Here is a 26,128-nt window from a genome sequence, read left to right on the forward strand (position 1 = left end):
TTCACGAGGTAATTGTGGGATTCCTTTGAAAGCATATATTAGCCCAGGGAGTGATGTGAGGCTCTGGCAGTTGGGAGACCCCCTTCTTTAGGTCCCCTGAAGTGTGTGAGAGATGTGTTTTGGAGAAGAGGGAAAAGGTCCATGCTTGATACAGGCCCCCAGTCCTGAAGTGGAAGTCCCTGTCTGCTCTATCATTGGTCCCCACAGTCGATCTGAGATACCTGTCCTGGGTCATCTTTACAGAAACTGCAGTTCAGAGATGTTAGAAACAGCACTCTCTGCAAGGTGGGAGCAAATATTCCAGTGATTTTGGAGATGGATTCTGTCCATTGAGCCACCACCTCAACTTTGTCGCCTACAAAGTTCATCAGTCTCTGCATTTGATCCTCCAGCTGTCCCCTTGACCCCCATCTCCTGCAACCTTTTGAGGCTCACAGGGAAGGAAGGAAGGGAGGCCAGGAAGGCTGGGCTGAGCAGTGAGGCTCTGATAAGGATCCATTTAGGGGAATTTTCACACATGGAATTTTTTGTTGTTGTTGTTCCACTCTTTCTCTCCTAAGGACCCTAGGAAACAAGTGGCATTGGACTCAGTTTTGTCCACAGTCACTTGGAACACTCCCCTCTCTTCTAATACAGAAAAATGCTTGTATTTTGGGACTGAGTGCATCCAAGAAAGTGTTTTCGGAAGTCACCATGAGTTACATTGTGGGGCTGTTTCCTTAGGGCTAAGTGCTGGAAGCAGGAACACTGAATCATGATGGCTTTCTCAGGTCTGTAGATACATTTTACTAAAACAAGTTAATGAGTTTCTCAAAGTTGTTTCCAGCTCATCTCTGAGAGGGCACTCATTGCACAGGGCATTACTTTAAAAAAAAAAAAAAAACAACACTTCCCCGAAATGGAAATTGAAAAAAAAAATGAGCTCTGTAATTGTAATTTGCATTTCCATGGTAACTAATTATCTTAATCTGTTCTCTGTTGCTATAACAGAATACCCAAGACTGAGTAATTTATAAAGGAAAGAAGTTTATTTGGCTCATGGTTCTGGAGGTGGGCATGTCCAAGATCAGGCAGCTGCATCTGTCTAGGGCCTCGTGCTACATTATCACATGGCTGAGAAGTAGGAGGGTGAGCAGGCAGGTGGGAAGAAGGGAACACACACACAGCCTCTCTTCACAACCACCTGCTCCCCTGCTCCGTAGGCAACGAATGAAGTTAGTGGACAGTTAACCCACACCTCAAAAAAGCTATTAATCCCTCTTGATAACCAACCACCCTAAAGATCCTGCCACTTCTCAACACTTTGCTTTAGGGGAAAAAAATTCTTTTTTTGTTGCTGTTAATTTAAATTTATGGGTTTTTAAAAAATACCTTTATTTTATTTATTTATTTTTATGTGGTGCTGAGGGTCAAACCTAGGGCCTTGCATGTGTTAAGCGAGTGCTCTACCCCTGAGCCACAACCCCAGTCCTAAATTTATGTTTTTAACTGACACAGAAGCTATACACATTTATGGGGTACCACATGAGGTTTCAATACACATATACATTGCATCACGTGTAAATCATGGTAAACATATCTGTCCCCTCAAACATTTATCATTTCCTTATGGTGAAAACATTCAAAATCCTTCTAGGTTTTTTTTTTAAAACGCTCAGTACAATGTCATTATGTCAGCCTACTGTGCAATACAGCCAGCCCACTGTCAACCTCTTGTTCCTCTCTACCTATAACAGGTGGCCATCTTTCTCCCTCTTCCCATCCCTTCCCCCAACATGAGTTTTCAGGGGACAAGCCACAACACTAATGAGTTTAGACATTTCATGTTCTTAATCTCAAGTAGCATTTGTTTCCCGTTTAAGTCTTGATATCTTTGAGACTCTTTGAAAAGCAATTAGATGAGGTTCTTTCATTTTCAACCCATCCATGGTCCTCTGGCATTCTGAGGGCCGGGGCCTACCAGAACCTGCTGCAGCACCCCCTCCCGGAACAGCAGCTCTGCTCCCATCTGTGAGGCTGAGAGCCAGGAGGCCTCCTCAGCAACTCCACAGGACCTTACCAACTCATTCTTTGTCACCTTCAAGGACATCCATGCCCTCCTTGTCTACCCCCTGCTGGCTGGCCTCTTCTGCCCAGGAGAAAAGTGTCTTTATAGACACTGCACACACAATCACACAAAAGCAGAGACACTTCACCAACTCTTCCAGGGGACAAGCATGGGGAAGAGGACAGATGGAACCCTTCCTCTATTGGAGACCTAAGGGAACAGAAAATTCAATAAAAATGTGCAAGACAGCTTTCAGAGAGCATCAAGCAGAACATAGCAATGTTTAGCATCTCCACAGAACTGGGAAACTCACAGTCATAGGCAAATTCAGAAAGAGAACCAAATTAGCAAAGTGGAAGACAGTTTAGAGCAAATACCCACATATCATGATGAAAAGACACGAAAGTCATCCGAAAAAAAAGGGGGGGGGGACTTGAAAGACAGTCCCAGGAAGGGTAGCAGGCAATGAACAGGAGTCCCAGAGAGAACTGGAAGGCAAACAGGTTAAAGAAAAAAGTCAGGCAGTGTCCCTGGCTTCAGCTATGCTCTGAGGCGCGAATCCCAAGGAAACAGAAAATCTTGAAGAATTTCAGAAGGAGCATCACATCCAAAGAAAGGAGAATCTGAGTGGCCCAGATTCCTGCTGGACTTTGAAAGTATCCAGACACTCTGGTCATGTGATCGAGAGCTCTGTGTTGAGCTGTGGTGGGAGTCATCCACAGGGGAAAACAGAGAGGGTGCAGCCTGACACTGCAGGGAGAAGGCCCAGTGGGCCTAGGGCCTTCAGGATAGGAGTCCTGAAGTTGCCCTCCTGCTGAGAGGGCTCAATCAGGGCCAAGACTGATAAATAGAGCAGACTTGCAAAACAGGAAGTGGCAGCAAGCAATGACCCTTGCAAAATATATGGCTTAATCTAAAAGCCACTGCAGTTGCTGAGGATTCCCTAGGTACAAGCCACAGGCTGCTGCGGGGAAGTATTGTTAGCCTGAAACTGAAAAACAGAATGTATCTTATGGTGGAACTTCAGAGCATTCCAAGATCACATCTAGGTAGGGGAGAGGAAGGAGGAAGGAAAGTCTGATTTGGCATGTGGGAGGGAGAGTGGAGAAGGAGGGGAAGTGAGGATTTCACCATTTACTATTAATACATTAAAAGAGAATATCAATTTGACCATGACTTTCAAGAACCCAAAAACAGCAACTAGTGGAGCAGAAGCAGAGGGCTTCTGAGCTAATGGGTGGAGGCTGAAGGAGGGCTGGGGAGAACAAGCCTATAATCTGAGTGACTTGGGAGGCTGAGGCAGGAGATCGCGAGTTCAAAGCCAGCCTCAACAACTGTGAGGTGCTAAGCAACTCAGTGAGACCCTGTCCTCTAAATAAAATACAAAATAGGGTTGGAGATGTGGCTCAGTGGTGGAGTGCCCCTGAGTTCAATCCCTGGTACCAAGAAAAAAAAAAAAAAAAGAAAGGTCAATCTGAAATAAGAAAGTGGTTGATTCCAAGCCCACATGAGTGAGCGTGCCCCAGAAACCAACTCAAGTTAGCCACATGAGCTCCTGAAGGACATGGTCTCCCAGAACAACACGGTTCTCCCATGAGTTACGCAGGTCGTCCAGAGACCCCCCTAAAGTAGGTGGGATCACAGTAGGTGGGCTGCCAAACAGTGCTCTGTCCAACCTGGACATTGAAGAGAGGCAGGTCTGTAAAGCTTAGCATGTGTTTATCCAGTGGTCACAGAAGTGCCGGGTCAGACGTGGGCCCATGACAGATGGCTATCAAAGCCCCAAACAAACTAAGCTTCTTAATCACAGCACTTCATCTCTCCTCCAGGTCTCTATGATCCAGTCAGCAAAATTCACACAAACTGGAAGTTCCCAAACACAAACGTGACTTTTATGGATCACTTTGGTTCACAGACCCAAAATTAAGGAAGGGGTAAAAGAGAGGAAATAGCAGGATAACAATACAGTTTAGCAAAAGGAAACATAAAGTGAGAAGAAATAAATAACTGTAGAGATCAGCTTTCATAATAAATGGGTATGGGCTGAATTTCCCAGCAAACGTCGTAAGACAGTGTGAAACACTCAAAACCAGCTAGGTGCTGTTTACAGGAAACACACCAAAAATGTTGGCAAGTGGAGGTTCCAAGTGGACATTGGAAAAGTAGAATTAAAAAAAAAAAAAGAAAAGCAACAAGAATGGCAAACTGATATTGGATAAGGAAGACCCAGAGGCAGAGCAAATTCACAGGAACAAAGAGTATTATGTAACAGTCCGAGGCACAGACCACAAAGATTTAATCATCATAAATCTCAACGTGCCGGAAACTCTAGCAGCTAAATACTTAAAGCAATGACTGGTGAAAATACAGGAGGACTTACTGAAGCTCAGCTCTGGTGGGAGAACGACTGGCCGTTGAGTGCCATCTCTCCAGGCCTGCCCTCGCTCCCCGCCGGCCCAGCCCTCCCTGTTCTCCTCTGTTGGTCATCAAATGAATAAATGAATGAATGCATCACGGATGCACTGCCCTCGTGCAAGCTCTTTCTTGCTTCTAGGACTCTTTAGTGTGACCTCCAAATATGCCTCTCCTAACCTCATTCTGATTTCTTCCCACAACTTTAAGAATCTGCGTTCATGACCTTGACCCACTTCCTTGTCAGTTTCTATTTAAAACTCACTTCCACTTACTCAACTGACCTCTTGCCAGTTCCAGACATTGGGCTACGCCAAGCTTCCACAGAAAAATGGAGACAGGCCCGGTGAGTTATCTTCTGAAGAGAGCAGAGCTGGGGCCTTTGGGGACCATTGGTGTACTAGGCCAAATAATGCCCTAGCTCTGGGAACCCGCAAATGTGATTTTATTTGGAAAAAAGATTTTTGCAGGTGTGAGATTAAGCTGAGGATCTTGAGAAGGGGCTGTCATCCCGGTATCCAGGAGGTCCTTAATGTAGTTACATCATCCTTATAGGAAAGAGGCAGGAGAGCAGGCCACGTGGAGACTGAGCAGAGGGAGAGCTGAGGGTGCTGGCCTTGGCCTGGCGTGCAGGCTGAGGAATGCTGGCAGCCACGGGAAGCTGAAGAGGCAAGAAATGGGTTCCCCTTGATTTTGGCCCCAGTGATACTGATTTTAGACTCCTGGCCTCTAGAACTGTGTCGGAACAAATGTCGTTTTAAGCCACTGAGTTGTGGCACTCATACAATGATAACATCATGCTGGCACTGTGGTCTTGCTGTGGTCTAGGGTCCAGCCAAGCTCCTTCAGATGGACTTGGGTGGAGGGCATGGAAACCCCTGCCCCTGGCCAGGGCAGCCTTAGGGAAAACAACCAGCCCCTTGGCATTTAAACAGGCATCGGCTGCCAAGACACCTTTCACAGTTGCAGGGGGGTAAACAAGCAGTATTGAGCATTGGGGAAGTGGCCCCCAAATGACCAGGCTGAATGTCCCAGGGATCCTGTGGCCCCCAGAGCATGGCTTCTGTGACCTGAGCTGGGGTTTTAGCCTACTGGGTGAATGAGTAAGAATGTGGTGGCGTGTCAATCACATCCTGCACACCTAAGACCACCCACATCAGCGACCCCAGGAGCCAAGCCCCGGGATCTGCATTTAACAGTGCCACTCCCCCTGGGGCCTCCGATCCATGGGGACACTTGAGCCTTACGACTGAAAAGCCCATGGTTTATCTTGGGGGGGGGATCACGGCACCGGCAGTTCAGGTTCCTGCTAGGTACGCAGAGCCCGGTGTGCCTCCCCAGGCTCCTGAGTCAGAACTGCCCTGAAGAGAGGCCCTGGGTCTCAGAGGCTTGGGAGAGGTGGGGCAATGCTCCTAGGCTGGGGGCTGTCACCCAGGCTGCACACACAGCCACCGCAGAGCTGTCCTACCAGGGCCACTGGGCCAGGAGTCTGGATTCCACGGGAGTCACGTGGGGCAAAGCAGTTGCCTGGCACCTTGGGGTTGGGTAAGCCGTGGGCTCGCTCAGGCCCTGCTCCCACCTAGGCCCGCCCCTCCATGGCCCTGCTGAGGCTGCCCCACGTGCTCTTGCCCACACCTCCGTAGGAAGCTGTTTTTGCTGATTCAGCTTGATGATCGTCCTACCACCAGGTGACCTATTGGGGTCGGCCCTCCATGTCCTAGATGGAGACTCCCCAGGGTCACACATCCCACAACTGCTGGGTGGCAGAGTCTCCAGGCTCCCGAGTCCCCCTCCATCCACCTCATTCCGCCATCCTGCCCATGCTGGGCCCTTCCTCTTCTCCGTCTTTCCTTTACAAACCCCAACTGTGCCCCCTCCACAGCCTCCTGGGATCACAATGCAAGTGGAAAGAGTTTGGGTGGTGCTGGGGGAGTTTGGTGCCGGTCACACAGCTCTGTGTCACTAGGGTGCGTGCTACATTGGGCCCACGCCTGCCAACACCTCCACCCGCCCCCGCACACACGCGGCATTGTCTCGGGAGCTCTGTGCCCGCCTGCGTGTCTGAGTCGTGATTTACCCACCTCTGAAGGCAGAGAGTGACAGCCACTTAATGCCTCGTGGATGAGTCACCAAGTAAACGGGAAGTTTCACATGCCAAAAGGGAGCATCCAGGAGACAGAGGCAACTTTGAGAAGGAAGATGCCCCTTGTGGGGAGGACCGCCATTCAGAGACCTCCTGGAAGCCCAGGAGACCCCCAGGCAGGGCCAGGTGAGGGCTCTTCTGCCCAGCTGGCCCCTGGGAAGGGGGCTCAGCCTGCCATCCTGGACAAGGCGGGGAGGGAGTAAAGCACACAGCGTGGGGTCTGGTCATGTGTCCTGATGGCAGCTCAGGTCCCTGGGCTCTGTTACCAGGGTTGGGCACGGCGGCAGCAGCGGCGGACCACAGCTGAGCACATCAATGTGCCTGGCACTGGGCATCCTTCATCCCGTACAAGCCCACCCAATCATCAGCAGGGCGCAGCGGGTGTTCCATGGACGCTACCGCATGCTCTACAGCAGGGGACAGAAGGGTCTAAGGCACACACCCCAGGGCCCTTAAGGGCTTGCTGGTTCAGAATCAGGAAACCGCAGTCACCCTTTAGTCCGGGGAGAGTTGGCCCAGGGGAGAAGCAAGGTTGGCTGCAGATTCTTGGCAGGAGGCCATGGCAGGGCGAGAGTCAGGGAAGGCTCCCTGGAGGAGGTGCTGACTTCACTCTGCCCTACCTTATTAAAAAAAAAAAAAAAAAAAAAAAAGAGTTTTAAATCGTTTTCAGGTTCACAGCAAAACTTGAGCAGAAGTATCAAGCGCTGCTTAGCCCCCCATCCCCCACCACATGTCAACCTCCTGTCCCAGGTGGAACACTTGTTACAATCAATGAACCCAATTCACCTGCCATCATCCACCCCCCAATCCGTGCTTCAAGCTCAGGTCCACTCCTGGGCTGTGCCTCTTCTGGATTTGGACAGATGTATAATGATGTGTCCACCACTGTAGTATCAGACAGAATAGAGTGGCAGCCCTAAAACCCCTCTGTGCTCCACCTGTTCCTGCCCTGTCCCCCCACCCGGGCACCCACTGATCCTTTGACTGTCTCCAGAGTTCTTTTCCAGGGTCCTGGAGCTGGAGTCAGACTCGAGCCTGCGCAGGTTTCTTTTTCTTTCAGCCATATGCAGCCAAGTTTCCTGTGTGCTGCTCCACGGCAGCTCTGTTCTCTCCCGCGAGAAGGAACACCCAACTCTCTGGATGCACCGCAGGCCCTCTGCAGACCCTGCACCCCACAGGGCCACGGGGGAGACCAGGAGCTGGCCTGGGGGACATGCTCAGTGGGACAAGGCACACGGAAGGATGGGGGATGCTGTTTCCTCCATCATCTGGGTCACGGTAGGACACCTTGTTGGCCTGATTGTCCCTAACGCCAGCTGTGCTGCTGTGCTGCACACACTCCAGGTCCAAACCCAACAACGGCACCAGATTTGATTTCCAGGGGCTTTAGAGGAGCTCACACATGCGTTGCCATAGCTCTGTAAGCACGTGCCCTCGAGGGTGGGGTGGGGGCGGTCACACGTCTCCTCCCTCGCTCTCCACGGAAGCACTTTCAGCACCTGTCCCTACTGTCATCTTATGAAGCCCAGAGCTGGTGGGAGAGGGGATTTGTTCATCAATTTAGCAGGAAACAATAGAACAAAATCTTAGGCATCATAGAACTTAGGAAATTGGAGGAGCCCAAATTACCCAATTCAAAATCCTCCCCAAGATGTTCCGGACACTCCCAGCGCTCAGCAGCAGCCTTCAGAGGAATGGACGGGGTTGACACGAGACAGGTTGTGGTGGTGGTGGGGTGGCAGGGAGGAAACATTCTTGATGCTCGTGGGAGCAACTGGGACAGTTGAGCAGGGGAGATATTGTTTTGTTGACAATCTTTAGAAACAGAAATTACCCAGAAAGCTTCCTACAATCCCCGATCACTGTTTCCCTTACATTTCAATACAATGGCAGCTGCCATACTCTGGGTGCAAGGTGCTTTGGGAAGCAACAGAGAGCAACTGGGAAGAGGGAGAAGAAAGGCAGATACAGGAATCATCTTGGAACTTGCTTTGGGGCTGTTCCTGGGTAGAACCAGAAATGCTGCATGCCTGAATTTAAAGGTTTTCCCAGAGAAAATAGTCTTGGTGGTGACCCTCAGTTCTGCCTGCCTTTGTCCTTCTCAGATGCAGGGACCACAAGTTGCCATCCCAGAGGGCATCTGTCCTTCCTCCCTAAGCAAGATGTTGGGGGACGGGTGGCAGTCTCATCTGGTGTTGGCACAGAGATCCCACCTGCAGAGGCCTGGGGACCCAGGGCATGAGCTCGGGGCAGCACACACAGCTGTTTTCAGAAGGAGCTTTGGTGGCATGTGCATAGCAGGTGTGAGCATGTGGGTCCATAGGGTCCAGAGGAAGCCCGTGGGCACCTGGCAGAGGACACCATTTAATCTAGGTCTTAACGAAGGAAAAGCATCACTCTTGTTCTCCTTCTTTCATGGCGGGGGAAAGCTGTGAGGTGACTAGTCCAGGGTCACACGGTCCTAGGGGTAGAAGCAGAATTCAGACCCTGACTAGCAGCCCACACTCTCTTGACCATTTCTTCCCATTCACAGGCCTGGCCATGGTCCTGGGGGTGTTTGTATCATCACCTGCTGAACCAACAAATGAATGAATGAATCGATGTTTTCAGACCCTCCATTATTAGTAGTCAGAATTACCTAAACCTGAGCACAGGCCTCTCTCCCGCCTCGGCCCTCCCCAGACCTCCTGATGCCCTCGGGCCCCTTCCTGCTGCCAGCAGCACCATACCAGACCAGAAGAGAGGTCCACTCTGGCTCATGGTTCTGTCCCCAAGTCAGCCGTGATGGCCTTGCTGGCAGAGTGCTCAAGTGGGGCAGGGCACCTGAGGGCCAGAGGCCAGGAACGCATGAGAGACCTTGCCAAACTGGCTTTGGTAGCAGGCCCGCTCCGGAGATAACCATTAACCTGCAAGTCCATTCACGGGGGACTGGATGAATCCACTCATTAGGGCAGAGCTGACTCACCTCTTAAGTGCTCTTAAACCTACAACTGCACCTGCCTCGTCCATCTCACAGCAGGGATTGAATTTCAACGTGAGTTTCAGAGGGTGGACGTCGTACTCAAACCATAGCCTGCCTGGGAAGGAAGCGGGGTCCTTCTGTGCCTCTGCTCACAGCCCTGCACCTCTGGCTCATGCCCTCTCCGCACCTTGCCATGCTGGCCTGTCCTGCTGGCCTGTTTGCCCTTCCTTGGGGATGTTAGGCTCTTCCAGCTTGGGGCCTTGCCCAGGCTGTTCCCTATACCCAGAATTCCCTCGCCACCTGCTGGCTTGTCCTGAGTCATCCCTCCCCACCAGCTGCACGGAAAGCCCTCCTGGCTGCCGGCCTGGCTGTGGGCTCTGGGGACTTGCCCTGGTGTGGTGCACTTGCCGTCCAGGGCTTTGGTCCTGCTCCTTACTTGGTATGTGCCTGCTCTGGTCCCCTCGCTAACCTGGCATTCCTGGAACTGCCAAAACAAAGCTCCACAAACAAGTAGCTGGAAACCACAAAAACGTGTCCCTGCACAGGTCGGAGTCGGAAGTCCAGGCTGGGCAGGGCTGGCCCCCTGTCGAGGCTCAGTAGGAGGATGTGCTCCTGGCCTCCTCCTGGAGGCTCCCTGCAGCTCTCTGCCGACCTGGTCCAGTGGCACCATCACTCTGGTCCCTATCCCACTGTGACACGAGAGCTCCTGGGCACCTCTCTTCATGTGGCCTCGGGTTCCCTGTATCGAATTTCCTTCTCCTTTCCGGCTGCATTGGGTCAGTGACTCGATTTCAACTTACTTCGTCACCAAAGACACTTCTTCAAATAGGTCACATTCTGAGGGTCCATGTGGGCGTGAATTTGGGGGCCACTGTTCAGCCCAGCAACCCGTGAATAAACCCGAGTCCCATCCCAGCCCTACCCTCTGCCACCCACCTACCCGGGCCAAGCGCGTCCCACTCCCAGCCTCAGTTTCCCTGTCAGCAACACTGGAGGAAAGTCCGCCTCGGGAGCTCGCTAACTGGCCCGTGCCAAGGGAGGTGTCCTGGAGTAAGTGGCCCGAACAGAGCCGCCTCCCTCCAGCCCAGCCCCACCTTCCCCTGTCGTCTGACCAATTTGGTCCTTTGGTCACTGTGGCAAGACCGCACAGGCTCACGTCGGGGTTTTGCTGAGCAGACCATAGGATATTATGTGAATAACACTGTGTCTAAAATAAACCTCAAGAGGCGCTAACAGGTGGTGACAGGCAGCCGGAAAGACACGGCTGGCCTCTCTCCACATTATGCTGAGTCCCCAAAATACGCATTCTTCCAAGACCCTGCACCAGCGGTCTCCACCATCCCTGGGGGCATCTGTGACATCGCAGATCCTAGTGCCGCAGGGCTGGGGCAGGTCCAGGCTCACTCCAAGTGCCATGCGCAGGACCGGCAACATCGGCATCCCCGGGCCGGGCAGCAGCGCAGCCTCAGGCCCCGGACCTGCCCCTGGACGCTGCACGGCAGAGCCACAGCCCTGGAGACATCCACCCTGCAGCTGTGGTGGTGGACTGCGTGACGAACTGGGGAGGCTGTCCCCACCTCTGAGCGGGGCTCTCCTGAGAGCTGGTGCTTGCACCGAGCCACCCAGGTTGGCTGTGCTCTCTGGTCACACGACACTCCACCCACACCCCCTGCCTAGTAGAGGCCTCATTTTGCCCCATGGTCCTCTACCGAGTTCATGTTCCTCTCTCAGCCCATTTCAGAGGGGTGGGAAGGAAGGACCCCGCCCCAGGGGCCTGTGGCTATCGAGGGCTGCAGAGGAGGAGCTGGGACTCAGAGACGTTGGCTCCACACTGGCAACTAACGCTGGCTGCTGCGGATCTGAATTCAGGACGATCTGGCTGTGCTTGCCCAGACTGTCTCTGGAGACGAATGCACCCAACGCCCGGGACAGCACCTGACAAACAGCAAGGGGCCTCGCCCTCAGCACATGGCTGACATGTCTTGGAGAATGTTTCAAGCACGGGAGCTCAGGCCCTGCCCTGCCCTGCCCCTCTCACTGACTGCCATCGGGCTGTAGGGGAGGTTGCCCAGGTGACCCTGCCGGATACCCAGGGGCCCTTGCACTCACAGGCACTGCTAGAGCTTTCGTTGGCGTGCTGACTTCTTGGTGGTAAAAGCAGATGGGCGCCGGCTCTCCAAGGACTCAGCATTCAGTACCGAAGCAGAAGAAAAATTCACAAGTGAGAGGTTCTGTTGGGGGTCTAAGCAAGTGGGCATCCCGAGGCAAAAGAGGGAGTTTCTTCCTGGGGGTGCAGAGAGGAGCAGCTGGGTTGATTGGCAGGGGACATGGAAGTGAGTTCTGCTCAAACGAGTAGCCAGGTGTCTTTGGCCACAGTTCAGAGGAGGGAGTTTCAGGTAGAGGGGACAGCTCCTAGGGAGCTCTGGGGGGGGGGGCAAGGAGGCTGCCTCTAGTGGTCCCCACTTCTGCTCTTGCCCCTCTAGGCTCACTGGGCAGCCTTGTCCCCACTCCTTGAACAAAGCCTTGGCCCTCCACCCTGGCCCAGTTTCATTTTGCTCACTTTCCTCATACATGCTTGAACTTATTCCTGCCTCAGGGCCTTTGCACTTGTGGTTCTCTCTGTGTGATGCTTCTCCTGACACCCACACAGCTGCTCCCATGCCTCATGCCTTGGCTATGTGCCACCTTCTCACTGAGGCCTTCCCTGACCACCCATGGACAGTGCCGATCCCCTTCCCTGCTAAATGCCATGGGTCACAGGTGGGCTATTGTATGTGTCTATCAGAACAAATGCCTGAAGAGAGAGGGGCTTGTCTGCCCACTGCTGCCCCCAGTGCCTGGGGCAGTGCCTGGCACAGGTAGGACCTCTGAACAGAGGTGAAAGCAGGCAGGTGGGCAGCCAGGGGCAGGCATGGGGTGCTGGGCAGTGGATCCGAGGGCAGGTGGCTGGGATCCCAAGTCTGACAGACAGTGGATCTCTTCACTGCTTTATTGTCCAGGCAATGGGGACCCTCTGGGGATTTTGAGCAGAGGGGTGCCCTGGTAAGAATAGTGCTCTGAGATGATATAGCTGACCTCCCGTGGCCAGTAGGTTAGTGGGTCTCCAGTTCCTGAGTTGGGAGCCGAGGGGAGGACTGCACCAGGACCCTGCTGACGGCAGAGACCCTTGCTCTTGCTATCCTGGCAGAAACCCCAAGAGCATTAGGAATGTGGGCAGTTCTCACAGCCCTCTCTGCTCTGCTGGCCGGGGCTTGGAGCTCTGCTCTGGGCAGCAAGCAGGTCCCAGGGGGACATCAGTGAGTGCCAGCTCCCCCAGAACCCCAGGCTAGGAGAGCAGCCAGTTCTGGGCCCCAGGCCCTTGGAACAAAGCCTCCAGCATGTGGGCTGCTGCCCCAGCTCCCAGACGCTTGGGTTCTGGCCCCAGTTCCACCACTGACCCTGGCCACAGGACCCGTGACAGGGACACGTCCTTGCTGGACCTCAGTCTCCCTGTCTGTGAGGCTGGTGGGTGAGTGCCCTCGTCATCCACACCTCTCCACCCATGCTCACACCCACCTGATGGTTTCCTGTTGCCTCTAGAATGCTGGGCACCTTGGGATCCAGGTCTGCCAGATGCCCCCAATCCCAGGGGCTACAGGTCTCCCAGGCCTTGAACGACAGGGCAAGGAGCTTGTCTCACCTGGGGAGATGGGAGCTGGGAGCTTGGTCCCAGTTCTTTGGCAGGCTCTGGGCCCAGGGCAAGGCTGTATCAGGAAGCACTTCAGGGCTGGGCTGAGCCTTGTGGGCTGAGAGGGCTCTCGGGAGTCTCCTGGCCCAACTGCCTGCACTTTATGGATGAAGATGCTTGGACTGAGAGAGGAGGGGTGACTTGCCCAAGGTCACCCAGCAGCAATAGGGAAGCAGCCCCAGGCCTAGGCCCCCATCCCTGCATGCTGGCCTCAACTACAGGGTTCTCATAGGGAAAGCAGCTCTCTGATCTCAGATCAGCATTCCCTTTGCAAATGCAGAATTCAACTCAACGTGCCTTTGAGGAGTTAGGCACAAAGCTCCTGTGCCCGGTAGGGTGGAGGGAGTGGAGGAAGCCGCTCTCTTCTGACACTATCTCCAAGCTCCTGATTGGCAAGTGGAGCGCAAATGACCTGGCTCTGGTGCCCCCCGGTGGTCAAACTTTGAATAGCAACAGTCGTGACTAAGTTTTACAGGGCAAAGGTGAGTTGGCTGAGCAGTTGGGTGAGTTGGCGTCAGCAGTTCCCCTGGGGCTGCCCTTTCGTGCGTCTCACCCGCCTACTCATCGTGCTGGAATATTTATTAAAATGCAGAATCTGCATCAGCAGGTCTGGGGCGAGTTCAAGATTCTGCATTTGTAAAGAGCGTCCAGTGATGTGGTTGCTACCCGTCCATGGGGCCAGCACACTTCTGAGTGGGAGGAGGAGGAGCGTGGGTTCACCTGCACCCCCTTCTGAGAAGGACCCACGGGACGAACCCCACCACCTGGTGCCACAGGGAAGGCGCAGCTGTGACTCCCCCAAGAACACACACTGGAGATTCCCAAAGGAAGAAAGTCTGTGTTGGGAATGTTACAGCAATACCCACAGCTACAGTTTTCCACACTCAGTTCTCCTGCTTCATGATGTGAGGGCCCAGTTCAGAATTAACAACACGCAGGCCCCTGCATCTAAAAGCGGGGGGAAAGTGCAGAAAAGGAAACTAAATAAAAGCTTTTCCCTTTGAAAATGTGCCGCTTATGCAATGTGATAGAGATAACAGTGGATCATAAGCAAAACACAAATGTAGAAAGTAGAAAAGGACACTGTGCGAATCATCATCTATATAACACAACAGTACTCTACTACTGTGATAGTCTTACCATTTTTCTGGCTCACTTTTCTGCAAATTCATTTAGGTCAATCGAAATGTGTACTTTTACAACTTCGTTTTCGATAGCTATCATTGAAAGTGATGTCAGTTTTTCTTGGCAAATGCAAGACCAAACATCATTTTGGGTCATTTTTCATTTTGAGAGGGATATTTCTGTGGCTGCAACAGTCTTTGGAGCTGTTAAGAGAATTTCACAGGCTGTGATAACATCAGGATATGTTTCTAATGAATAATTTCTTTAAATATTCTTTTTAGTTGTAGATGGACACAATACCTTTATTTTATTTATTCATGTTTATGTTGTGCTGAGGATGGATCCCCCATGCCTCACATGTGCTAGGCAAGTGCTCTACCACTGAGTCACAACCCTGGCCCCATCTGATGAATAACTTTGAAATAAATATTTTAGGGATTGATGATTCATACAGAATAATTTTTCTAAACAGATTTAACTTTTCATACAAATCAGTTTGCTGTAAATCTGGGTTTACTTTCGAGTGTATACAGCAGTATTTTAATGTTTACTGTCGGCATTTCCTGTAACCGGTGGAGGTCACACAAAACCAACAGCAGTTTCACCATCTGTATACAGTTCAGCCTCCTGTTTATGCATTGGATCACCGAGTCTTGAATTCCGAGGGGGATTTAATTTTAAAACAGTCCTCCTCACCAAAGCTCGGCCCATCAAAGGCCCATAGGAAAACGGTGCTCTTTTGAGCTAGCGTGTCCATCTTTCCACTTAGTTTCTATTGGAGATTTGCTTTACAGTGTCATGGCGGGCTTTGAATCCAGAGGTTCTCAACTAGTTGCTGGGTGCCAGTAACTGCCGGATCAAGAGGTCTGTGGACAGTCCATCTGTGGTGGTTCACTGACGAGGTTTGCTTCCGCTCCTGTCCCAGCCCTCTGGCTGGAGAGTTAGTACTTCCCAGGTGCCTTGTGACAGGCTCCGGGACGGGAAGGTGAGCGGCCTCTCTATGGTCTGAGAACTGGCCCCTCGATGAGCCCCTCTGCTCTACCAGGGTCACCCTCCATCACTGCCAGCACCTGAGTCCTTGCCCCCAGTCCAGCAGTGTCCCCAGATTCCATAGCACCCCAGACCACCCCAGGCACGTGTCCCTGCCCTCCTGTCCCATCGTCACATATGAAACACAAATTCAAAGATAAAATTAAGAATTTGAAGCTGGTGGCAGCCTGGTGTTAAACCCAGAGCAAGACCCTTTGTGAGTGGACCCTGTGTAAAGTCTGAGGTCACACAAACTGGAGGACGGCCATAGTCACCTTGAGGGCCAAGACCTGCTGCGTGCTCTCCACGAGCCCATGACCCTGTCAACAATCCAGCGTGGTCCTCCCTGGTTTTGAGGTGGGGAACTGAGCACCCCAGAGGTCAGGTAACTTACCCGAGGTCACCTGCTACTCAGGGGCAGCTCTGCACTGTTGGCATCCCCTCTGACTCCCAGGTCCCAGGCATATTAGCCAGGCCCAACCCTGCAGGAGGCAGAGGTAGACAGCAGCCCAGGCTTCTTGCCTCTCAGAGGAAAGAGAGGAAAGAATTCAGGCTTGGGACTCTGATCTGTCTGGTCATAAATGTGGGTAACCAAACCTGGGGCTGCCGGAGGGGTTTCCTGAGATTTTTAAACTATAGCCCATGACACATGAGGAAACCAACCCAGTGGGCTGAGCCCAGCAGTTTTAACCATGGAATAGAAAAGACAGCCTGTCCGAGGGCATCCTGAAGTGGGGTGAACACTGTTTGTCTAGGGTTGTGGTGTCAGTTATTGTCCACATGCTGGGTCACACGTCCAACGCCTTTCTTACTTGCCTCCTTGTGCAGGAAGCCTGAGCAGGGTAGGATGTTGAGCTCTGCTCACTAGGGGGCGCCAGCGGACCCGCCCAGAAGGCAGGGCAGTCTCTGCACACAGGCAACCTTTTTGTCCAAGGGCACTCTGGTCCTGTACTGGGCCCCATTACCCCAAAGGACTTGGTTTCCTGGGGTCACATTCCCCCATGGTCTGGGCCTGGAATTATCTGGCCAGTAGGCCCCAGGTGACCTACTGTATTGATTGGGAGTGGCATTTCAGGGAAGGGGCAAGCCCTGCAGCCTGCAGCCTCTGGGTGTGTCCCAGCCTCACCCCAACGCTGCAGTCCTGGTCTAGCTGCTGGGATTGGACCCAGGACAGAGGAGAGGCTTAGGGTCCTATAAATGCCAGCTCACCAGGTGGGGCATGTTATGCCCTGGGCTAGGGGCTTGCAGGCCAGACCAGAGACCCAAATCCACACCTGAGCTCCAAGGTTCACTGTGAATGGAGTCACCTCAGCAGAGCCTCAGCCTGGGTGCCAGGAGACAGTCTGCACAGGCCTGGCGCTCCTGTAGAGCAGCTGTCAGTCACCACATGAATGTCAGCCTCTGGAGCCCCCCTCACCCTCCACAGGGTGTAGGTGCTGCGTCAAATGCATCTGCTTCAGTCTGCAGCACCCCGCTGGGTGTTGAGATCACCATTTTACAGATCAGAAAACTGAGCCTGGGAAGGAAGTGCCTTGGTCAGTGCCCCACCTGAGCTACGCAGAGACACTATGGAGCCTGGACCTCGGTGTGTCTTTTTGACATTCAGACTGGAGGCATCAGGCCCGGCTAGTCTAACTCCCTGTGGTCAGTGGGGAAAAGCACATGAGGGATGGGCTGGAGGCCCCCCAGGCCTGGAGGTCAGGAGTCAGCCCCAGCCTCCGCCCACAGGTAGATCCTCACCCCTGCTGCCTGAAGCTCCGCGCTCACTTTCTGGCCCCCACCTCACTAGGAAGCCGCCATTCTCTGCTTCCCTTGGTTATTTTTTCAGAAAAGCCCTGGTCTGGGTCCCAGGTGCCTGGAGGTAGCTGCTACTAACCTGCTCTGTGTCCTGAGAGCGCTCTTTTCCCCTCTGGGCATCTGTTATCCCTGTGTGAAATGAAGGGCTTGAGCTATAGGAGCCTGCAGGTCAGCCAGGTATTTGAATAGGATTGCCAGATAAAATACAGGGTGCCCCGATATATTTGAATTGCAAATAAACAGTGGATGATTTTAAATCTAAGTATATCCCAAACACGGCATGGGAGATACTTATACTAGAGGTTATCCATGGCTTACCTGAAATTCAGATTTAGCTGGTGTCCGAGTTTTCACTTGCTTCGCCTGGCAGTCCTATCCACGGTCTCACTGGGCAATTTAAGGGTTTGTGATTCTTCATCAAGGTTTGCTGGGCATGCTCGAGGGCTGGCCCAGCAGGACTGGACGCCCAGTCTAGAGGAAGGGAGGGAGAATGACTGACCCCAGGGTGGACAGGGAGGGGAGGAGGAAGGAGAGGCAGGTGGGGTGCAGGGAAACTTCAGGAAAGGTGAGGCTGGGCAGGTGTGCAAAGAGAAAGATGCCCTCCTCCCGCCAATGCTGACAGCCATCAGGCCCCTCAGCCAGAGCAGAGCTGGGATTTCCACCAGACCCAGCCACGGTGGAAAGGAGCCCGGCCCTGCCCTTGGCACCTCCAGCAAGGAACTGTGCCCACCTGTGAAGGGCTCTGGGTGCGGCAGAACCCCTGACAGGCCAGCCTTCCACCACGCTCTTGTAGCGGTCACCCTGGCGGGCTGGAGGAGCATGCCAGCATTCCTCCACAGGGACAGACCCTGCCGGACTGCACTCGGGCCTGATGCTCCCTGCTACAGAAAGCCCAGCAGGCAGACCCTGCCCTCTGCCCTCCCCAAACTTTTCTGTTCCCTTGACCTTCCTAACCCAACCCTGGTTGGCTCTGAGCAGCCACATTTTCAGCTAAAACTACATCTCCCAGCCTCCCTCTCAGCTCGAGCAGCCAAGTGCCACCATCTTGGTTCTTGAGAGGCAAAGGAGGTGCAGCTTGGCACCTTCTAAAACCTCTTTTCAAGGAGGCAGAACACCTTTGGCCCATCCCCTTGCCCCCCTGAAGTGGTACTGGAGGTTGAGCAGCCTCACTGGGGACAAAGGATGTAGGCACAGTGCCACATAATAGGGGAACTGTGTGGACAGACAGCCGTTGCCCAGGTCACCCAGCCCACATCGCTCACTGCTGGACTTTTTCCAGTGTGATGAGGCCACGATTTTCAGGCCTCTGCTGCAGGCCGGCAGCCCACACCCTGGTGCCCACACTCCTGTGCTGTGTAGGAACCACCAGGGCTTCCCTCCTGCCCCATTTCACGGCTGCACACCCATTGCACGCCAAGAAGCACCCTTGCGGTATCTAAGACACGGCTGGCACCCTGGCCCTCACCCTCCTGCCCTGAGGGCACCCAGGCCAGCCTACCAAATGTGGCACTCACTGCAAGTCCCTGCCCAAGGGCTCTCCTGGGCACCTGCACAGCAACCTGGAAGCCCAAGAAATTAGCCCTCTGGAAGCTCTTCCCCAGCAAAGCCTGGAGGAAGCCGGTGGCTAAATGTGCCAACCCTCTGCTATTGGGTGGGTCCCTCAGATGTGTCCCCTGCACTCATCCCACTGTCCCCAGGGTCTGGCTCCAGTTGCTTGGATAACGCACCCTTCACAGTTGTCTTCCCTTCCCCCTCTTCCCCGTCTGCTACCTGGGATTGCCTTCTAATAACCCACTTGCCTGCAAACCCCGATTTCAAGGCTGGCTTCTGGGGGATCCCAACCCGGACAAGTTGATTGTCTTAAAGCATCTTCACCAGACCCTTTGAGGCTGGTGAGAATTGACCATGGTCCTTATAAATTCAGTAGAGAAAAGCGAAGCAAGCCCGAGTCAGACCACAAGAAGTGGTTCAAACTCAGGGCCCCAGAGGTCAAGGCCAGAGGTGGTTCTGATCCCCCAGTGATTGCTCGGTGCCTGGGAACTCAGAGTAGGATTGTGCTGTACCCTGAGCCAGGTCCAGGGTGGACAGAGCACTGAACTCAAATCTTCCCAGTCAGTGCTGCCCCCATGTGGCCACAGGGGATTACTTCCTGGACAGACATTCTGCCCAGGGGGACACTAGACACAGGTGGAACCTCTGTTCCAACTCACACACACGTGCACGCACACACACAGTTTATTCTCTTCTTGGTCAGTACAGCTGTCTGGCTGTCCTCTGCAAGGCCTTGAGACTTTCCAACCTTCCCCCCTGGGGTACCTGGGCAATGCCTGGGGTCCCATGGGTGCTAAGCCGGGGCTTTGTGCTGCAGAGTTGGGAGGGAGAGCAAGAGCTCTCGCTGCCAAGCATGGTGCATCCCCTCTTCGCCCACTCCTGGGACCTACTGTGTGCTGGGCCACAGAGCTCAGAGGCTCACTCTGCCCACGACGGGGTCTTGAAGGATGGAGCCTCCGCTCCTTGTCCTGCCCGGGAGGCAGCCACACTGGGGCATCACCCGGAGGGCTGCATCACACCAGCAGTCCCTGTACTGCCCAGGTGCCACCCTGGGAGCTGTGAGAGGAGCCCCAGTCTCACTCCTAGCCCTTGGTATAGAGGAGGCGCTCGGAGGTGTCTTCTGGGTGGAAGGAACTGAACCAGGAGGGGAACTTCAGGAGCAGAGAGTAGCTGGAGCTGAGGGGGAGCTGGGCCAGCGAGGCTGCTCTCTGGACGTCACACGGAATGCAGCTGTGACCAGTAGAGGCTTTTGGACACCCCACAGTCCAGGAACAGGGTCCAGCACTGGGAAGGGCACTTATGTGACCAGGCCTTACGTGAAGGAGCCCATCCCTTCCGCACCCTCCATGAGCTCCCCAGAGGGGGCAATGCCATGAGATCGGTCCCTAAAAGGGGTCCTGGCATAGAGGTTAGGACTGCGCCTGCTTCGAGGGACCCTCGCCGGGTTATCATCTTCCCTGTTAGTCCCTCGCTTTCCCCTTCCCTTTTTGATCCACACAATGTCCTCACCCGTGAAGCAGGTCACCCTGCCTGACTAGAATAGTGAGACCTAGGCCACCGAGGGGCTGGGCAGCTGCTGAGCCACCACTCACTTCAGCAGCTTGGGCACAAACTCTTGCAAGCAGCCCAGGTCAGAGAGCACAGCCCTTCCCTGGAACCACACTCCTGGCCACAGGGACTCGGCCCCTCCTCCTCCCACTCCTCCTCCCACTCCTCCTCCCACTCCTCCTCCCACTCCTCCTCCCCCTCCTCCTCCCCCTCCTCCCACTCCTCCTCCCCCTCCTCCTCCCACTCCTCCTCCCACTCCTCCTGCTCAGGTTCTGAGCTTCTCCCTCCTCCACGATTTCCAGACGCCTCACGTGTTCAGTGGAATATTTTTCAAATTCCCCTAAAAGCAAAGCATCCTGGGCTAGTCAGCTTTTCTTTGCTACGACCAAGATATCGGACAAGGAAAACTTAGAGGAGGGAGAAGTCGATTTGGCTCGTGGTTTCAGGGCCTCAGTTCCTGGCCGGCCGACTCCATTGCTCTGGGCCTGAGGTGAGGCAGACGATCGTGGCGGAAGGGCTTGGTGGAGGAGAGCTGCTCCACTCGTGGAGCCCAGGAAGCAGAGAGAGAGGGAGGATCCCGGGACGAGGTATAGTCCCCAAGTCATGCCCCCAGTGACCTACCTCCTCCAGCCGGTGCCACATGCCTACAGTTGACACCCAGTAGAGTAGTCCTTTCAAGTTACTAGTCCCTCCAGGGTCTCCCCACTAGCAGGCTGCAGCTCTCGTGGTTGCCTAAAAGCCCCACCTCCGAGCTTTGCTCTCTGTGCTTCCAAAACTGAGCTTCTGGGGGGACATTTTTAGATCTAAACCATAACACCTCCGTGGCAAAGCTCAGCCCTGCCCCGCCCTGGCCCCTGCAGGCAGGTGGCTGTGCAGGCAACACAGAGACCGGATGGGTGGAGGGCCCAGGGGAGGCTCCCTGGGGGAGGGCTCCCGGAAGTGGCGTTTTCTCCCTGACAGCCTGCAGAGGTCTAATTCAGGCCCCCAACACTGGCCACGTAGCGTGCAATGTGGTGGCCTCTTGTGTCTTCCCAGTCACGGGCACCCCCACGCGTCCACCTTGAAAGTCTCTCCACCTCTCAAAGGACCTGCAGCCCCCAGTGCCCTCCTGAGCCCCTGCACCCTGGCCTTAGACTGCCAGCGATCTCCTTTCTGTCTGCTATGGTCAGGATCTGGAGTGTTCCCCAGAGGCCATGTGCTGAAGGCCTGGCCACCAGCCTGTGGTGCTGCTGGGAGGTGGAGGAACCCTTAGGAAGCAGGGCCTCGTGGGAGGAAGTCAGGTCACTGGGGCTTGTCCTTGGAGGGGAGGTTGGGACCCTGCCCCTTCCCCTCTCTCTGGCCACCAAGAGGTGAACGGGCCTCCTCCACCACATGCTCAGAGCAACACCACCAAATGACCATGGGCTGAACCCCTGAAGTCATGAGCCCCCCAAAACTTTCTTCCTTAAAAGTGGATTATCTATGGTATTTTGTCACAGTGTGGAGAGCTGACTGACACACTGTCTCTGTCAAGCTCCCCCTCTGGACACCTCAGGTGGGTAGAATGGTTTCTTCTGCTTATCATGCTTCCAAGTTTCACTAGTGTTTTCCCAAGTGTCAGACTTATTCCTTCTGTGGCCAAGATTTTCCCATGGTATGGACGGGCCACTTTTGCTTGTCTGTTCAGCTGTGTGGACTTCAGGGTTGTTTCCTCCTTTTGGCTATGATGACTGATACCTCTAGAACATTGCCAGTTCATTTGGGTGTCTACCCCAGAGCATGGTTGCTAGATCCCAAGGTAACTCTTTCACCTTTTGAGAACCTGCCAGACTGTTTTCCAAAGTGGCTGCGCCATTTCACATTCCACCACTAGTGTCTGGGGTGCAGTTTCTCACATGCTTACCAGCACTTGTCACCTGTCTTCTTGGCAGGGTTTGGAAGCATGAACAGGAGCAGGACTTCCTGAGAGACGGCAGCCCAGGGAGAGACATGCGGGAATCACATAGAAGGTACCGTGGGACCAATAGCATTTGACACTCCTAGGGAGTGAGATGGACAGCGGGGAGCTGTGGACACCCGTGACCCCAAGTGATCGGTCATCATCATCGTGGATGCCTGGAAACTGCTGATGGTCCAAGTTTGTGTCCTATGAGCTCTTTACCCCTGCAGAGCCGGGGTCAGTGCTATTATGGCCCCATTTCTACACCTGAGGAAACGGAGGTCAGGGCTGGAGGCTCCGCCCACTGGAACAGAGGCAGAAAGCTGCAGAGCAGGGTTCAAACTCCAGCCCTCAACAGTGACTTGACACGACCCCTGAGATGTCACCAGGGCCGAGAGGCTGGCTGGACTCTGCACAGAGCCACAGGAGTTAGAAGTGTGTGAGGATTCTGGCTGTGGAAAGGCCCAAGGCAGCGTTCCTGGGGTGAGCAAACTCCCAGGGGCTAACAGACGCCCTGTTTCCCACAGTTGGAATATTCTGCTTTTTCTCCCAGGAACTAGTAGGATGACGGACACATGCTCCGTGCCTGGCTGCTATGGTACTCTCCTCCGTGAGGAGGCTCTGTGCTAGAGTCTTATCAGCCTCGACCTCGATCTCAGACACTCAGCTTCTGGATATGAAGACCTCTCTCAGACAACACCAGGGTGTCACCAGACCTAAACCTGCCCACATGACAGTAACTTAGACAATGAGCAATATGTAGTAATGACGCCAATGACCTAATGTAACCTATGGATACAAATAACGCTGGCAGCTCAGACGAGCAGCCCTTTTTACTTTGCCCCTGCACCTTGCTTGCTTCTCTCTCTCTCTCTCTCTCTCTCTCTCTCTCTCTCTCTCTTTTTACATAAGTGTGGCCCTATGACAGAAACGCACCCCAGTGGCTGCCTGGGCTGGGCGAGGAGCGTGAGAGTGACGGCTAATGGGGACAGGCTTCTTGTCAGGTGATGGAAATGCAGGGGTGGTTGCGCCTGTCTGTGCCGCCCTGAGACCCACTCTCGTGGGAGGACTCGTGGCTGTGACCGCATCTCAGCTACCCTGGTAAAGAAAGAGTGTGGCCCTCACCTGCCACCTGCTCGGCACCCGGATGAGGAAGCCAGGGTGGGGTGAGGAGCTCCGGTTTAGCTTCCCTGCTGCTGTGACTGGAAGACCTGACAAGAACAATTTTAGAGGGGCTCGTAGTTTCAGAGGGTTCAGTCCGTAGACGGCTGGCTCCCTTTCTTGGGGCTCAAGGTGCGGTTGAACATCATGGCAGAGGAGTGTGGTGGAGGGGAGGAGCTCAGGACATGGTGCCAGGAAACAGAGTCAACCCCAAGGCTCGCCTCCAGGGACCACGTCCTGCAACCACACCCCCTCAGTCACCCCCAGTGATCCCCACCGAAGATTAACGCGTGACTGGGTTCAGGCTCCCATAACCCAGTCATTTCGCCTCTGAACCTTCCTGCATCGTCTCACACGTGAACTTTTGGGGGAGACCTCATTTCTAGACCACAACAAGCACAGAGGTCCTTCCTGGTTGGGGATAGGAGGGGAGGACGAGTCGTGAGCTCGTGCCTGCCTGTGCAGACACCAGGGCGACAAGAGCCATCGGGGCCTGAGCTGGAGGGATGCGAGGCTGACCCCGCTCTCCAGGCCCCACGCCTCAAAGATGCCCGCCACCAGGCCCCGCAGGCAGCAGCACAGGACGATAAGACAGGACGGAAAAGCTCCTGAGAGCCGACCGCGTCTGTCCAGCCGTGGGCCCACTGGAGGGAGGGCGAGGAGAGGTTGCCCACACACCCCTTTCCATAACTGCAGAGGCCCTGGGAGACCGACCCTGGTCACAACCTCCTGTCCCAGCACAAGACTTGGCAGATTTTGAAAGAAGCCATGGCTCTCTGCGTGGGTCTTTCACACGGAATAACCACGCATCCCGAGCACCCGATACACTCCACGCAGGGGGAGAGGCGTTGGCCCTCCACTGCCTGCGCTGGCCCTGGACAAGGCGTGGCCCTGAACAGCCCAATTCCTGCGTGTTCTTGGCCTGATATTTGTTTTCTCCCCAGGTCAGGCCTGTGCACGGACCACACAGGTACCCCTCTGCAGGCCCGCATGTGAGCAGCGTGTGCATGCCTGTGCACAGGAGTGTGTAGTACGGGTGCGCATTGTGGGATGTATGTGTGTAGTCTGTATGTTGTGTGTTATGTGTAGTAGTGTTTGTGTCCATTGCATGTGTATTCAGTGTGTGTGTATGTGTGGTGTGGGTGTGTAGTGTTTGTATATGTCACATGTCATGTGTGCATACATGCATGCGACTTGAGGTGCACTTGTGTGAGCATGCACACGTGGGTAATGTATAGTGTGTGTTGTGTCATGTGTGCATGCATGTGTATCTGTGTTATGTTCGGTGGTTGTGTATTGCCTGTTTTGCTGTGTGTGGTGCTGTGTGTAGTGTGCATATGCTGTGCGTGTTGCTGTGGTGACAGTAACAGGATGATAATCATGAAGTGAAGGCCACGTGCAGTAGCCTCAGGATCCTGAGGAACCCCCCAACCCAGGTCCAGGTCAAGAGTCCTGGAGTGGACACAGAGAGGTCTAGTAACTGTGCTATGAGACTCAGCAAGCCAGATGCAGAGCCGGAGCTTACATCACATCATTTTGTGTCTTAATGGAAGAAAAAAGAGATGTCACCTGTAGTCTTGTGCCTGCCACTGGTCTTTGCATCCTTAGAGAATATTTCTAGCTCCCGAGCATGTCCAATTTTATACGGCTGCACCTGTGGTGGGGACTCTGCTCTGCGGGTCCTGTCTCACTGGAACGAGAAACGTCTCAACGCAGGGACATTCTTGTATCCCGGCCTCGACCCTTCATCTCCTTCTGGAGTTCTGCCGTCTTCCTGGGTCCCTGCCTCGGGGAGCAAGTGCTCAAGGTCCCTTGTCCAGCACCCAGCCAGCCGTCCACTCCCCTCACAACGGCCCCAGCACCTGGGGGCCTGGGGGACTGTGGTCTGGGGACTGTAGCCCTGGTGCCCCAGCGAGTACTGGACAGGCGACAGCATCCAGAGCTGGGGCTTCCGTTCCAAGGGGAAATGGGAAGAGGAAAGTGAGTCCATGGAGGAGGTACTGGAAGCCACAGGGGGGAAGACGGTGGCCGGGGGCAGAGGGGACCAGTGATGGCTTCCCTGGTGACATTACAGGAGACTGGCACAGAGCGCCCAGGGCATGGACTGTGGCACCCCGGGGCCCCAGGACCATGGCCAGGTGCTGGGAGCAGCTGAGAAGCCATGGCTGTGAGGGCCTGAGGGACGCTGGGTGGTCAACTTGCTGACCAGGAGGCCCATTGCCAGCAGGGAGGTTGAGAGTGGAGTGGAGGCCACTTGAGGCTGGGGCCAGGGAGAGCTGGCTCAGTCCCATGGTGGACATGCTACAGCATGCCACTGCACAGAGGGACACAGGCCAACAACATCCTGTGAACCCCAACACGCCCAGGAGAGGGGGGCGGGTGCTCATGCAGAGAGTGGCAGACGCTTCCAGGGAGGGAGCGCTGCGCCCCGGCCTGGTCACCGTGAGGGGAGCCCCAGACCCACAGCCATCAGCCACCAGGCCATGCTGAAAAGGCACCAGACCACAGGCGCTGAAGGAACACCGCTCCCAACATGCACCTGCCTAGGACCCCAGACCCTGTCCTCAGCATGCCACAGAGCGACCTGCAGGCCACCTAGGGATGGACCCTCTGCCCAGGAGAGCAGCGGGCTGCAGATCACATCTGTGAGGAGTGACACCTGTGACAACTGTGAGGTGTGACCAGTGACCATTGTGAGGGGTATCCCT

At 54.4% G+C, this 26,128-nt stretch overlaps 1 long non-coding RNA gene across 4 annotated transcripts; it reads right to left on the bottom strand.

The window, feature by feature from the left end:
- Window positions 1-1,006: 1,006 nt before the first annotated feature.
- On the bottom strand, window positions 1,007-21,176 carry LOC114096157 (uncharacterized). 4 transcript variants are annotated; one of them, XR_011707946.1, is made up of 7 exons: window positions 20,963-21,176; window positions 17,561-17,713; window positions 17,322-17,371; window positions 11,674-11,848; window positions 9,568-9,679; window positions 6,541-7,222; window positions 1,007-5,120 (listed from the first exon to the last, which is right to left on the bottom strand). It is a non-coding gene; the product is annotated as an uncharacterized lncRNA (long non-coding RNA). The 4 variants fall into 4 exon arrangements; XR_011707944.1 differs by lacking the exons at window positions 9,568-9,679; window positions 17,322-17,371 and adding an exon at window positions 14,432-14,619; XR_011707943.1 differs by lacking the exon at window positions 9,568-9,679.
- Window positions 21,177-26,128: the final 4,952 nt, after the last annotated feature.

This window comes from Marmota flaviventris, chromosome 7 (assembly GCF_047511675.1).
Source record: "Marmota flaviventris isolate mMarFla1 chromosome 7, mMarFla1.hap1, whole genome shotgun sequence".
Classification (NCBI taxonomy): Eukaryota; Metazoa; Chordata; class Mammalia; order Rodentia; family Sciuridae; genus Marmota; species Marmota flaviventris.